Raw genomic sequence first — 14422 nt, forward strand, 5'->3', positions numbered from 1 at the left:
AATAACAAACCTTGAGTTAAACCTTGGATATACATCCAAGTATTCAAATCATAATCTCTAAGAGAAACCCTAGGATATTATCCAAGACAATTCCTAGAGAGATAAATCATTTATATTTAACATAGACATTGATGATCACATCAACCTCTAGGAAGCCTAACCTTAGGTTAGTATTAAAGTCCTTCCCAAATAAGAGAGAGACCAATCATGCCAATCTTAGCTTTATCTATTTAAGAATAAAGGACAACCATTGCACTAAAGTATTAGGAGTACACCATAAACCCTAGAATAACTATTCCTATATGAGAGAACTCAAGTTATGGTGTTACACTCAAATTAATGAGGCAACACTTGGACTTGGGAAAGAGAACTATCCATATACTCAGATGATTATATCATCATTTCCTGGAAAGAACCCTAAGAATTATCTCGAGCAATCTCCTGGGATATCAATTATAGAGGCCACCATAATAGCTCATCCTAGAAAATAAAATAGAAGTACTATACCTTAGTTCATCAAGACAATACTTGATCATGGAACTGAGAAACCTAATTAATGAGAGATAATTTAGGAAGCCAAATCTTGATCATCATAAATTGAGTGATGATCATAAACCCTAAGAACTTAAGGTAGAGATATTAAGAACAAGTTGATCATGTTTAATCCATGATCATGCTCTTGATGTATGTGAGGATAAGTTAAACCCTAAAAGGATAAGCGAGATATCATTAGCCACATGAAATTATAAGGAGATCAATAATAAACAATCCTAGACTTAATTATGGAGCATAAGATGAACATAGTTGAAAACCTTTATTTAAAACCTTATGTGTAGTGATTAACCCATTATCTTTGTAACAAGATAAATCATGATAGAAACAATCCCTAACTGAGATACTTTCAAATGTAGTGATAGTATTAACCTTAATAAGGGGGTTATACTAGAAATAATAAAACCCTAATAATTATGCGCTCACATAAAATCATATGCAAGTGACAAAATCCTCAAATAGAAACCAAGCCCTAATAACAATCTCTGAAATACTTTGAGTTCAAAGTATCAACTCTAATCATTCCAAAGGATTTGATTCATAAGAAAAAGGAATTTCAAATAACACATGGATTCATTGCTAAATTGAAATTTAAAGAGAAACTAGAAGGATATAAATAACATCAAGCATTATACATTTGTCTTGAGCAATAAAATAATTCAATGACCATGGTTATCAAATCCTAATTCAAATAGTCAGAAACCTACAAAAGTAATAAAGTTCAACTTTGAAATTAATTGAACAAAACTAGAAAGGGAAAATTGAAAACAGAAAATAAAAACAAAAAAGAAAAAGAGAAAAAAACCTTACCTGCCTCACCTGGCCGGACAGCCCACGCTGTAGCCCACCAGCACAGCCCGAAGGAGCCCAGCAGCAGCCCATGAACGCCAGCCCAAACCAGCCCAGGGTACCTCTTCGTTTAAAACGTACGCAGAGAAGACGTTATCGTCTTCGTCTTCTGCAGCGGTGCGAGGCCGCCACGGTGACGAACAGCGCCATGTCCTCGTCGCCGATAAGGTTGAACCGGACGTCAATCACCACTCCAGAGCCAAGGTAGATGCCGCTGGCATCCATTGCCAGTAGATGCGCCAAGATTCACGCCCAAAACAACCACACCGACATGGCCGTCTATCTCCGCCGGTCGTCACGGGCGTGTCGCCGTTTCCGACTACCTCCCGCGCTATAAAACCGTCAGGAGAACCGCCGTGATGCCCTTGTTCATCGCCATCTCCTCATTTCCTCCCTGGAGCCCTCAATCTCTCACACCACTCTGTGAAGGTTCGCCGGTGTCAAGGACGAATCTGGTGATAGGAGCCACCCCACGGTCCGGCGCATAGTCGAGGAGATGCGCCTGACTCTGGTGGGCATCCTGGTGGGAGGAATCGAGAAGAGGAGATCCCGTGAGCCGCCAATCCTCCATTCCCTTCCGCCGGCATTCCGCCGGAAAATGGAAATCGTCATCGACCTCGTCTCCGATCGACTCCGGCGACCCTCTAGGAAGAATCAGGGTGAGCCCCCGCATCTCCAGCACCTCTTATTGTGTCCTAGAATCACCGGTAACCCTAGTTCCGTAACTCACCGGACTTGCTCCGCCGCGGACTTGTTCTCCGGCGATGCTCCGGTGGCCATTCGGGAAAACCAACCTCACCACGGTACTCATCGTGTCGCGAGGATCCGATAGAACCTAGCCGCGCATCCTGGGGCGCCAGAAATCGGCGGCGCCGTCGCATACTGCCTCGCCGGCGATTAGCCGTCGACGAGGTCAAATGCCGGTCAAATTTTGACCAGTCTTCGTCCGCGTGGCTGCTGACGTGGACTATGGTCGACCGACCGGTGACACGGGTAGAACCCAACCGGTACATTTAGCCATTTCTATTTAAACTTAATTCCAGAAAATTACTGCACCTTCAAATAAATCTAGAAAATTCATAATAACTCAGAAAAATAAATATAAGATATCAAAATTCTTATAAAGATAAACTCTATCCAATAAAAATATAAAATGAAATTTTTATTTTTTAAATTTTTTTAATTATTTAATACTTGTTATTTAAGCTTTTTATTTTAATTCTTAATACAATTAAAATTCAGAAATTAGGAAAACTATCCAAATTAAATAAAAACCAATAAATAAATAAAGAAAAACATGAAACCTTATTTTCTTTATTTATTATTTGTTAAATCTTTATTAGAGAGATTTAAACCCTAATTAATAATTACTTAATTATTAATGGTTTAAAAAGAATAAAATGCCAATTTCAATATTATTTTTATTTCCAAGTTACTAATAACTTCAACTTTACCATGAAGTTATTAATCATTGAACCATAGGGTAAATGGTAAGCCCTAATTCCATATGGAATAATAATACAACCCTATCATTTCATGTTGAACTCTAAAACCCTAAAATTAATTGGGAACCCTAGTTCCATTATTACATGTGAACCCTAATTTGTTTCTAACCTAAACCCAAGGTTAGAACAGATGATCATGGTACTCTAATTCAAATCATAGAGCCACCATTAGCAACTAAAAGACATACCTATGTCCACATAAAATGTAGAACCCTATCACTAGCAAATTAGTATTCCATGTATGCATACCATTAAACCAAGGTGATCAAATATGATCAACCAAGTGTAAACCCTAGATCCTATTACCAAAACCAACATCCTTATTTATCCTTATTTAGCATCACACCATTGTGATGAACTCCAATAGCAACCATGCTAATATTGACAGCACATCCCATACACACTAAACCCTATCAGTGTGAGATACTTATGAACCCTCCTATTTAGGAACCAACCATTCCTTACTTAGTAGATCCAATAGCAAACCTAGACAACCTCAACCCTAATTGATATACTTATATTTATTTAAGAAGTATGTTCTTCAAAAGTTATTCTTTTGAAGAAAATAAGGAGTCATCACCAACCTTGCTTATAAGGACCTATAAACCCTAGCCAGCTATCATTAGCAAGATAAACCAACCTTGACAACAACCATGTATAATGAATTGCTTAGGATGCCTAGGCTTATCTTAACCTTACAAGCCCTAGGTGTCGATGAGTCCAACATTGTTGTGATCCATCTAACACTTACTCCAAAAACTACTTGGAGCCATAATAAATTATAGAACTCCACCAACCTAATTACCATACTTGTTCTTTATTAAAGAACATGTTCTTCAAAAGTTATTCTTTTGAAGTATATGATAATTAATCCTTAACCATGCCATCTAGTACTAAAACTGACCACTGTTCTTTACTTGATAACATTATGCCAATTATCATTCTTTGTGTGCTCAATTGATTATTATTCTTTATTGTCTACCTGTTGACAATACCAAGTAATCACACCTGAATAAGAACCTTGTTTGTGAATCACCCTAAAAGTGCAACACATTCTAAACAAAACATTTCAATTCACTAATCCTAAATCATCGGGGTTAGGTCACGCTTAGAGCGATTGCATCTCATACTTATGCATTATTGCATCCTTGCCAATCTTTTAAACATCGTCCTTACCAGACGATGATGCTATTTCAGAATTTGGAGTTACTACGTATCGAAGACCTTGTCTGCATAATCTTGCAGCCAAGAAAGGCAAGTTCATCACTTGCTCATGTCATTTGAGTATTTCTATCAAATTAATTGCAAAGTACTATGGTTATCACTATTGCATAAAAATCAAAACCACTACTTTCATAACTATGAATATGACTATGTGGTGGGCAATGGAACCATGGATTGTGTTGATATGGTGGAGGTTCCATTGCACGGGTTGATATCCATCTAGGATTAAACAACAAATGTCGCCAATGATTCTTGTGCCGTAATACCCGTGTTAACCATAAGATCCGGAGTGGGACGGAGTAGTCAAAAGTGTTTCCACCTCTCGTTCATCAACGGATGCGCTTTACCGTAGTACACTTGTAATCCAAGGGGGCAAGCTGGTGAGGCTGGGGAGTCCTAAGTCCCCACGGCATAGTCCGTAGTACACTTGTCGCCCGAAGGAGCAAGCGGTGAGGCTGGGGAGTCCTAAGTCCCCACGGTATTGCGGTCTATGATGGGTTGCAGCTACCGGCGTAGGAGTGTATGGTAGAGCCCGAGCATCGTTGTCGTGGTCGGGGTCCACCTTGAAATCTACAGGAATAATGGGACCGACGTGGACCCAGGGTCGGCGCATGCAACAAAGGGTGGGTGTTCGAGGTAGCGGAGGAACATGATTGGCTAGACCTTATACCGGGCCTCACACCATAGGAAGTGTGGACGGGTTGCGCGCCCGGTTGGCACCAAGGTTAAGATCTCTTATGGGTAAAGCAACACACCTCTGCAGAGTGTAAAGAACCGTGACCTGTCACTCCTCGTTCCGGGATATGGAACCGCGAACGCGGCCGGAAAGGAGCTCCATGAAGTTCTAGTAAACCGGTGAAGGTCAGTCGGACATAGTTCTTCCGAATAAAAGCAACCTTTTGAAGAAATGGTTATGAAAACCTCGCATTGGTATTAGACTTTCTGGTCTAATGCCGTAGCTAGTGCATTAAACACCTCTTTCCTATAATGAACTTGTTGAGTACGCTCGTACTCATCCCACTCTTAAATCCCCCGCTTAGATATGGAGGCCACGAAGGAGGATCTACAGTGCAACTCGAAGACCGAGGAAATCAACAACTACTTCAAGGGACATGAATCTGTCAGAGGAGTCAAACACCACATTCAACAAGAAGACAACCTAGATTAGCAATAGAAGGAACTAGCTTCCTAAACTTAGCTCCTATTTAGCTAGAATCTATTCATAGACCCTATAGCTAGTCAAATACTCTACAAATAGAGTTCGTGATAGGATTAGACTACGAGTCGTTCTTCTGGAGTTTATTTGCAGATTCACCTCATTGTAAAGTAGGAGGTCATGTGCTGATCTTATGTAACAGTAGTCCGTATGTAATTCTATAGACATGCCTTGGACCCGCATATGTTTATGTTGTACCACTCTGAGCGATATAATACTAGTGGAACGGTGTTTCATTGGTGTTATATCAGACTTGCATACTACACCATGCAGTGGTATGCCGGGTCACCACAGTTGGTATCAGAGCAAATGCTTTGACCCTAGGATTGAAACCCTTTAAAGGAGACCTATAGGATTGGTAGTGTCTATAGGAAGTTGTCCTAGGTAAACCAAATACTTCTTATGACTTGAGATGGATATTCACTTGAGAATAATCCTGACACACTTGAGTCAACATTTCTTACCTATATTTCCTAAGTAATGTTAGCTAGCTAATCTCAAGTATGTAGCATACTCTTAAGACCCTAAAATAATTATGAGTAGACCACAGTTGGTATACAATACATGGTAGTCCAAAGAGAGGATACAACCATAAGGAAGATATCCTATTGGAAGATGTGTACCAACACATGTTATGGTCAAGTAAGATATATCCAGACCTGTAATTGGAGTAATATCAAAAGATGAAGATAATTAAGATATCCTAATAGAAGATGTAGACCAAGATAAGTAATGAGTAAGTAAAATTATCTAGACATGTGAAACAATTGATAGTAAGTGATAACTATGAGTAATATGAAGTAGTATAGACCATGATGAGTCAATCATGGGAGATAAGGAAGAGAGATATGAATAAAATATGATTACTTACATGGTAGAGTTGTTAATCATATATGATTCACCTGAGAATCATTATGTGATGGAATAGAACGTTATAAGTATTTTGGAGGAGTACAATAGGAAGCCAAGTGCTAAACAATATTGCAAGAATTATGTTCCAAAAACCATGGGAACTCTGTCAAGAACATTAGGTCCATAGCCTTACGATACAATAAATTTGGAAGTATAGGAGCTATATTCCAATAGTTATGTGTCTAGAATAGTGATGTTAGAACCCGACATATCATTGAAGTAGTCCTCAACAAAATGGAAGCTAAGTTAGTACTTCCAAAGAAAATTAGGTTAACCACAATTATCCTAGACCACTTTGTTTCAAGTTTATCTCATTGCAAATGTGCAATCAAGGTAAAGGTTGAGACCAATAGTAGAAATCCATATATTCGTGCTAAGTATCACGATATAAACCTATATTATGTGGTGTTATGTACTACACATCAGAGCCTGATGTTTAGAGATGTCTTACTCAACTTTTATATTCAGGCTTATGATGGTGTGTATTATAAACACAAAGCTGAATCTTCTTGGATTTTATTGGATTTTCTTTGGTTGACTAGATCCATACATGGAGTTTGACTTTGATATGCAAGTGCATGTTGCAATATCAAGTCCTTACTTGATGCTATAGATCTAGGGTAATAGTATTCGTGTGAGGAAGCGACGAATTCTGGAAGATTCCAAAGACAAGATGAAGGTTCATCGGAGAAATGATGTAAAGTTGTGGGAAGTAACCACAACACTCTGAATGAAGTACGATCAGAAACTCATGCTTACCTCAACAGAGGAGTACCTTAGTACATAGGAAGCATGAAGGTGAGAAATATGATAACTGTGGAGTAGTAGAAGTAGAACCATAGTCATTATGGAAGAGGGAATGCATGGGAAATCACTTAGAATACCATATTCATAGTGTCAGCTAGTGGTTTTCTTGCAAAATAAACTCTGAATGAAGGAAGGTGATATATGAAATCATAGCAGACATAAGAAGACCATAGTCGATATCAGAAGACCACAATTGGTATAATATCAATATCGCGAGATAAAGTAGAAGATGTCTCGTCCAGTTGATCAGAACCTATAATAGAATCCATTTTTAGATATCTAATAGCCACAGTTAGTATAATAACCACAGCTGGTATCAGTTGGTATTGCAAATAGTCCACGATTTAATTATTTGTAACAAAAGTTTGTGAACAAATAAAAATCTTGTCATTCAAATAGCTAGATCTCTAAACATTTAGTCAAAGGATTCACATTGGATGTCCACAATTGAGTGGATACACCACAAAGTTTCTTCACAAAACCTTAGAGGAATATAAATCATAAACTAGACCTAGACCAACTATTCTAATCATAAGTCCAATAGTTGGAGGAAAAGGAGTTGAAGACCATAAGAAAACTCTAAGGGGAAGAGTAAAGATTGAGTTGGATGTACAATAACTCAATACTTTGAGCATAATAGAAAAGGAAGGTCTGAACTGAGAGGAAGTTCGATCTGATTTTCATAAGATTATCGAACACTACCTTCAGAGGGATGTCAGACCAGAAGCCGAGGTTTATACCTCGAGGAAGTAAGAAGATGAATATAACTTGAGAAAATGAGTAGTACTTACTCAGAAGTATGATAGCCCAAGTAAATTAAGGCTAAGGAAGTTGGATGAAGGATTGTAGGAGACCAAATAAAGCTCAAGAAGACCCAAAAACCGAAGGAAATTGACCATACCAGACTAATAGAATGATTCCTTTCATGGAACTTAAAGAATCCAAAATAGTTATAAGCATCAACTATAAACCATGATTGGATGGACTAAATGAGTCTAATCCATTCCTAGGAAAATAAACCTTCACAACCATTTCCATGGTAAGTGCCTTACCAAGTACCATTACTGCACTTTTGGTAGTAAGGGAAAACAAAGACCTATTCTATCAAATAGGAGAATGTTATCCAATTAGTCCTCAATTAAGACTGTCAGGACAAGAAGAAGTCTCAATCATTGGATCTTCAATGAGAAAGGAAACAAGCTTATAGAGTTGGAAGAAATCAAAGAATCAAAGTAAGAACCATGGTTCAGAGACAAACCCTAATGGATTCCAGGAAGAATCTGGACAAGTGATATATTCAATTATATCCACCAAGATCACCATGGAGTTCGAGAAAAGATTTAGTCTGCACAAGTTAGATCCACACTCCGAAACGTGAGGGATATCAAACTTCGAGGACGAAGTTTAGTTTAAGGGGTAGAGACTGTAATATCCCAGGTAATGGGGTTACAAAATTAGAGGAAACAGATGTGTGCATTGCATTCATGCATAGAAAATCTAGGGAATTTTCGCGCTTTAAAGTAAAACAATCCACAAGAATCGAAGTTTCACTTGACCTTGGTGGAATTGAAGTAGCTCATCAAGTCAAGCGCTATAAACCTCAATGTGACTTTGTTAAAACCTTGTTTTGGGTAGAGATGATTTGATCTAAAGGGTTAGATCAAATGGAAGTAAAATAAACACAAGAATTTATTAATCAAGGATCAATTACTTGATCCTATTAAATATCACAACATGGTATTCCTTGCCATAACATAAGAACATCTGTTCAATTATAAATCAACTAACCATAAATGAAGAAACCATTTTTCACTTATCTTTTCTATGTCTTAAAACTAATCCTTGATCCTACCATGAACCTCATGGTATTCATTTTACTTCACTCTTGGAAACAAGACAAGGAGATCAACTTCAGAAATAGATATTCTTCTCCATTCCGAGTTATTACACATCAAACCTAGAGAGGTGAGAGTTCCGTTATAATTATTCGAGAAGCAATAACAAACCTTGAGTTAAACCTTGGATATACATCCAAGTATTCAAATCATAATCTCTAAGAGAAACCCTAGGATATTATCCAAGACAATTCCTAGAGAGATAAATCATTTATATTTAACATAGACATTGATGATCACATCAACCTCTAGGAAGCCTAACCTTAGGTTAGTATTAAAGTCCTTCCCAAATAAGAGAGAGACCAATCATGCCAATCTTAGCTTTATCTATTTAAGAATAAAGGACAACCATTGCACTAAAGTATTAGGAGTACACCATAAACCCTAGAATAACTATTCCTATATGAGAGAACTCAAGTTATGGTGTTACACTCAAATTAATGAGGCAACACTTGGACTTGGGAAAGAGAACTATCCATATACTCAGATGATTATATCATCATTTCCTGGAAAGAACCCTAAGAATTATCTCAGGCAATCTCCTGGGATATCAATTATAGAGGCCACCATAATAGCTCATCCTAGAAAATAAAATAGAAGTACTATACCTTAGTTCATCAAGACAATACTTGATCATGGAACTGAGAAACCTAATTAATGAGAGATAATTTAGGAAGCCAAATCTTGATCATCATAAATTGAGTGATGATCATAAACCCTAAGAACTTAAGGTAGAGATATTAAGAACAAGTTGATCATGTTTAATCCATGATCATGCTCTTGATGTATGTGAGGATAAGTTAAACCCTAAAAGGATAAGCAGATATCATTAGCCACATGAAATTATAAGGAGATCAATAATAAACAATCCTAGACTTAATTATGGAGCATAAGATGAACATAGTTGAAAACCTTTATTTAAAACCTTATGTGTAGTGATTAACCCATTATCTTTGTAACAAGATAAATCATGATAGAAACAATCCCTACTGAGATACTTTCAAATGTAGTGATAGTATTAACCTTAATAAGGGGGTTATACTAGAAATAATAAAACCCTAATAATTATGCGCTCACATAAAATCATATGCAAGTGACAAAATCCTCAAATAGAAACCAAGCCCTAATAACAATCTCTGAAATACTTTGAGTTCAAAGTATCAACTCTAATCATTCCAAAGGATTTGATTCATAAGAAAAAGGAATTTCAAATAACACATGGATTCATTGCTAAATTGAAATTTAAAGAGAAACTAGAAGGATATAAATAACATCAAGCATTATACATTTGTCTTGAGCAATAAAATAATTCAATGACCATGGTTATCAAATCCTAATTCAAATAGTCAGAAACCTACAAAAGTAATAAAGTTCAACTTTGAAATTAATTGAACAAAACTAGAAAGGGAAAATTGAAAACAGAAAATAAAAACAAAAAAGAAAAAGAGAAAAAAACCTTACCTGCCTCACCTGGCCGGACAGCCCACGCTGTAGCCCACCAGCACAGCCCGAAGGAGCCCAGCAGCAGCCCATGAACGCCAGCCGAAACCAGCCCAGGGTACCTCTTCGTTTAAAACCTACGCAGAGAAGACGTTATCATCTTCGTCTTCTGCAGCGGTGTGAGGCCGCCACGGCGACGAACAGCGCCACGTCCTCGTCGCCGATAAGGTTGAACCGGACGTCAATCACCACTCCAGAGCCAAGGTAGATGCCGCTGGCATCCATTGCCAGTAGATGCGCCAAGATTCACGCCCAAAACAACCACACCGACATGGCCGTCTATCTCCGCCGGCCGTCACGGGCGTGTCGCCGTTTCCGACTACCTCCCGCGCTATAAAACCGTCGGGAGAACCGCCGTGATGCCCTTGTTCATCGCCATCTCCTCATTTCCTCCCTGGAGCCCTCAATCTCTCACACCACTCGTGAAGGTTCGCCGGTGTCAAGGACGAATCTGGTGATAGGAGCCACCCCACGGTCCGGCGCATAGTCGAGGAGATGCGCCTGACTCTGGTGGGCATCCTGGTGGGAGGAATCGAGAAGAGGAGATCCCAGAAGCCGCCAATCCTCCATTCCCTTCCGCCGGCATTCCGCCGGAAAATGGAAATCGTCATCGACCTCGTCTCCGATCGACTCCGGCGACCCTCTAGGAAGAATCAGGGTGAGCCCCCGCATCTCCAGCACCTCTTATTGTGTCCTAGAATCACCGGTAACCCTAGTTCCGTAACTCGCCGGACTTGCTCCGCCGCGGACTTGTTCTCCGGCGATGCTCCGGTGGCCATTCGGGAAAACCAACCTCACCACGGTACTCAGCGTGTCGCGAGGATCCGATAGAACCTAGCCGCGCATCCTGGGGCGCCAGAAATCGGCGGCGCCGTCGCATACTGCCTCGCCGGCGATTAGCCGTCGACGAGGTCAAATGCCGGTCAAATTTTGACCAGTCTTCGTCCGCGTGGCTGCTGACGTGGACTATGGTCGACCAGTCAGTGACACGGGTAGAACCCAACCGGTACATTTAGCCATTTCTATTTAAACTTAATTCCAGAAAATTACTGCACCTTCAAATAAATCTAGAAAATTCATAATAACTCAGAAAAATAAATATAAGATATCAAAATTCTTATAAAGATAAACTCTATCCAATAAAAATATAAAATGAAATTTTTATTTTTTAAAAAAATTTAATTATTTAATACTTGTTATTTAAGCTTTTTATTTTAATTCTTAATACAATTAAAATTCAGAAATTAGGAAAACTATCCAAATTAAATAAAAACCAATAAATAAATAAAGAAAAACATGAAACCTTATTTTCTTTATTTATTATTTGTTAAATCTTTATTAGAGAGATTTAAACCCTAATTAATAATTACTTAATTATTAATGGTTTAAAAAGAATAAAATGCCAATTTCAACTAATAACTTCAACTTTACCATGAAGTTATTAATCATTGAACCATAGGGTAAATGGTAAACCCTAATTCCATATGGAATAATAATACAACCCTATCATTTCATGTTGAACTCTAAAACCCTAAAATTAATTGGGAACCCTAGTTCCATTATTACATGTGAACCCTAATTTGTTTCTAACCTAAACCCAAGGTTAGAACAGATGATCATGGTACTCTAATTCAAATCATAGAGCCACCATTAGCAACTAAAAGACATACCTATGTCCACATAAAATGTAGAACCCTATCACTAGCAAATTAGTATTCCATGTATGCATACCATTAAACCAAGGTGATCAAATATGATCAACCAAGTGTAAACCCTAGATCCTATTACCAAAACCAACATCCTTATTTATCCTTATTTAGCATCACACCATTGTGATGAACTCCAATAGCAACCATGCTAATATTGACAACACATCCCATACACACTAAACCCTATCAGTGTGAGATACTTATGAACCCTCCTATTTAGGAACCAACCATTCCTTACTTAGTAGATCCAATAGCAAACCTAGACAACCTCAACCCTAATTGATATACTTATATTTATTTAAGAAGTATGTTCTTCAAAAGTTATTCTTTTGAAGAAAATAAGGAGTCATCACCAACCTTGCTTATAAGGACCTATAAACCCTAGCCGACTATCATTAGCAAGATAAACCAACCTTGACAACAACCATGTATAATGAATTGCTTAGGATGCCTAGGCTTATCTTAACCTTACAAGCCCTAGGTGTCGATGAGTCCAACATTGTTGTGATCCATCTAACACTTACTCCAAAAACTACTTGGAACCATAATAAATTATAGAACTCCACCAACCTAATTACCATACTTGTTCTTTATTAAAGAACATGTTCTTCAAAAGTTATTCTTTTGAAGTATATGATAATTAATCCTTAACCATGCCATCTAGTACTAAACCGACCACTGTTCTTTACTTGATAACATTATGCCAATTATCATTCTTTGTGTGCTCAATTGATTATTATTCTTTATTGTCTACTCGTTGACAATACCAAGTAATCACACCTCGAATAAGAACCTTGTTTGTGAATCACCCTAAAAGTGCAACACATTCTAAACAAAACATTTCAATTCACTAATCCTAAATCATCGGGGTTAGGTCACGCTTAGAGCGATTGCATCTCATACTTATGCATTATTGCATCCTTGCCAATCTTTTAAACATCGTCCTTACCGGACGATGATGCTATTTCAGAATTTGGAGTTACTACGTATCGAAGACCTTGTCTGCATAATCTTGCAGCCAAGAAAGGCAAGTTCATCACTTGCTCATGTCATTTGAGTATTTCTATCAAATTAATTGCAAAGTACTATGGTTATCACTATTGCATAAAAATCAAAACCACTACTTTCATAACTATGAATATGACTATGTGGTGGGCAATGGAACCATGGATTGTGTTGATATGGTGGAGGTTCCATTGCACGGGTTGATATCCATCTAGGATTAAACAACAAATGTCGCCAGTGATTCTTGTGCCGTAATACCCGTGTTAACCATAAGATCCGGAGTGGGACGGAGTAGTCAAAAGTGTTTCCACCTCTCGTTCATCAACGGATGCGCTTTACCGTAGTACACTTGTAATCCAAGGGGGCAAGCCGGTGAGGGCCGGGGAGTCCTAAGTCCCCACGGCATAGTCCATAGTACACTTGTCGCCCGAAGGAGCAAGCGGTGAGGCCGGGGAGTCCTAAGTCCCCACGGTATTGCGGTCTATGATGGGTTGCAGCTACCGGCGTAGGAGTGTATGGTAGAGCCCAAGCATCGTTGTCGTGGTCGGGGTCCACCTTGAAATCTACAGGAATAATGGGACCGACGTGGACCCGTGGTCGGCGCATGCAACAAAGGGTGGGTGTTCGAGGTAGCGGAGGAACATGATTGGCTAGACCTTATACCGGGCCTCACACCATAGGAAGTGTGGACGGGTTGCGCGCCCGTTGGCACCAAGGTTAAGATCTCTTATGGGTAAAGCAACACACCTCTGCAGAGTGTAAAGAACCGTGACTCGTCACTCCTCGTTCCGGGATATGGAACTGCGAACGCGGCCGGAAAGGAGCTCCATGAAGTTCTAGTAAACCGGTGAAGGTCAGTCGGACATAGTTCTTCCGAATAAAAGCAACCTTTTGAAGAAATGGTTATGAAAACCTGCATTGGTATTAGACTTTCCGGTCTAATGCCGTAGCTAGTGCATTAAACACCTCTTTCCTATAATGAACTTGTTGAGTACGCTCGTACTCATCCCACTCTTAAATCCCCTGCTTAGATATGGAGGCCATGAAGGAGGATCTACGAGTGCAACTCGAAGACCGAGGAAATCAACAACTACTTCAAGGGACATGAATCCGTCGGAGGAGTCAAACACCACATTCAACAAGAAGACAACCTAGATTAGCAATAGAAGGAACTAGCTTCCTAAACTTAGCTCCTATTTAGCTAGAATCTATTCATAGACCCTATAGCTAGTCAAATACTCTACAAAT

This window comes from Lolium rigidum, chromosome 2 (genome assembly GCF_022539505.1).
Source record: "Lolium rigidum isolate FL_2022 chromosome 2, APGP_CSIRO_Lrig_0.1, whole genome shotgun sequence".
NCBI lineage: Eukaryota > Viridiplantae > Streptophyta > Magnoliopsida > Poales > Poaceae > Lolium > Lolium rigidum.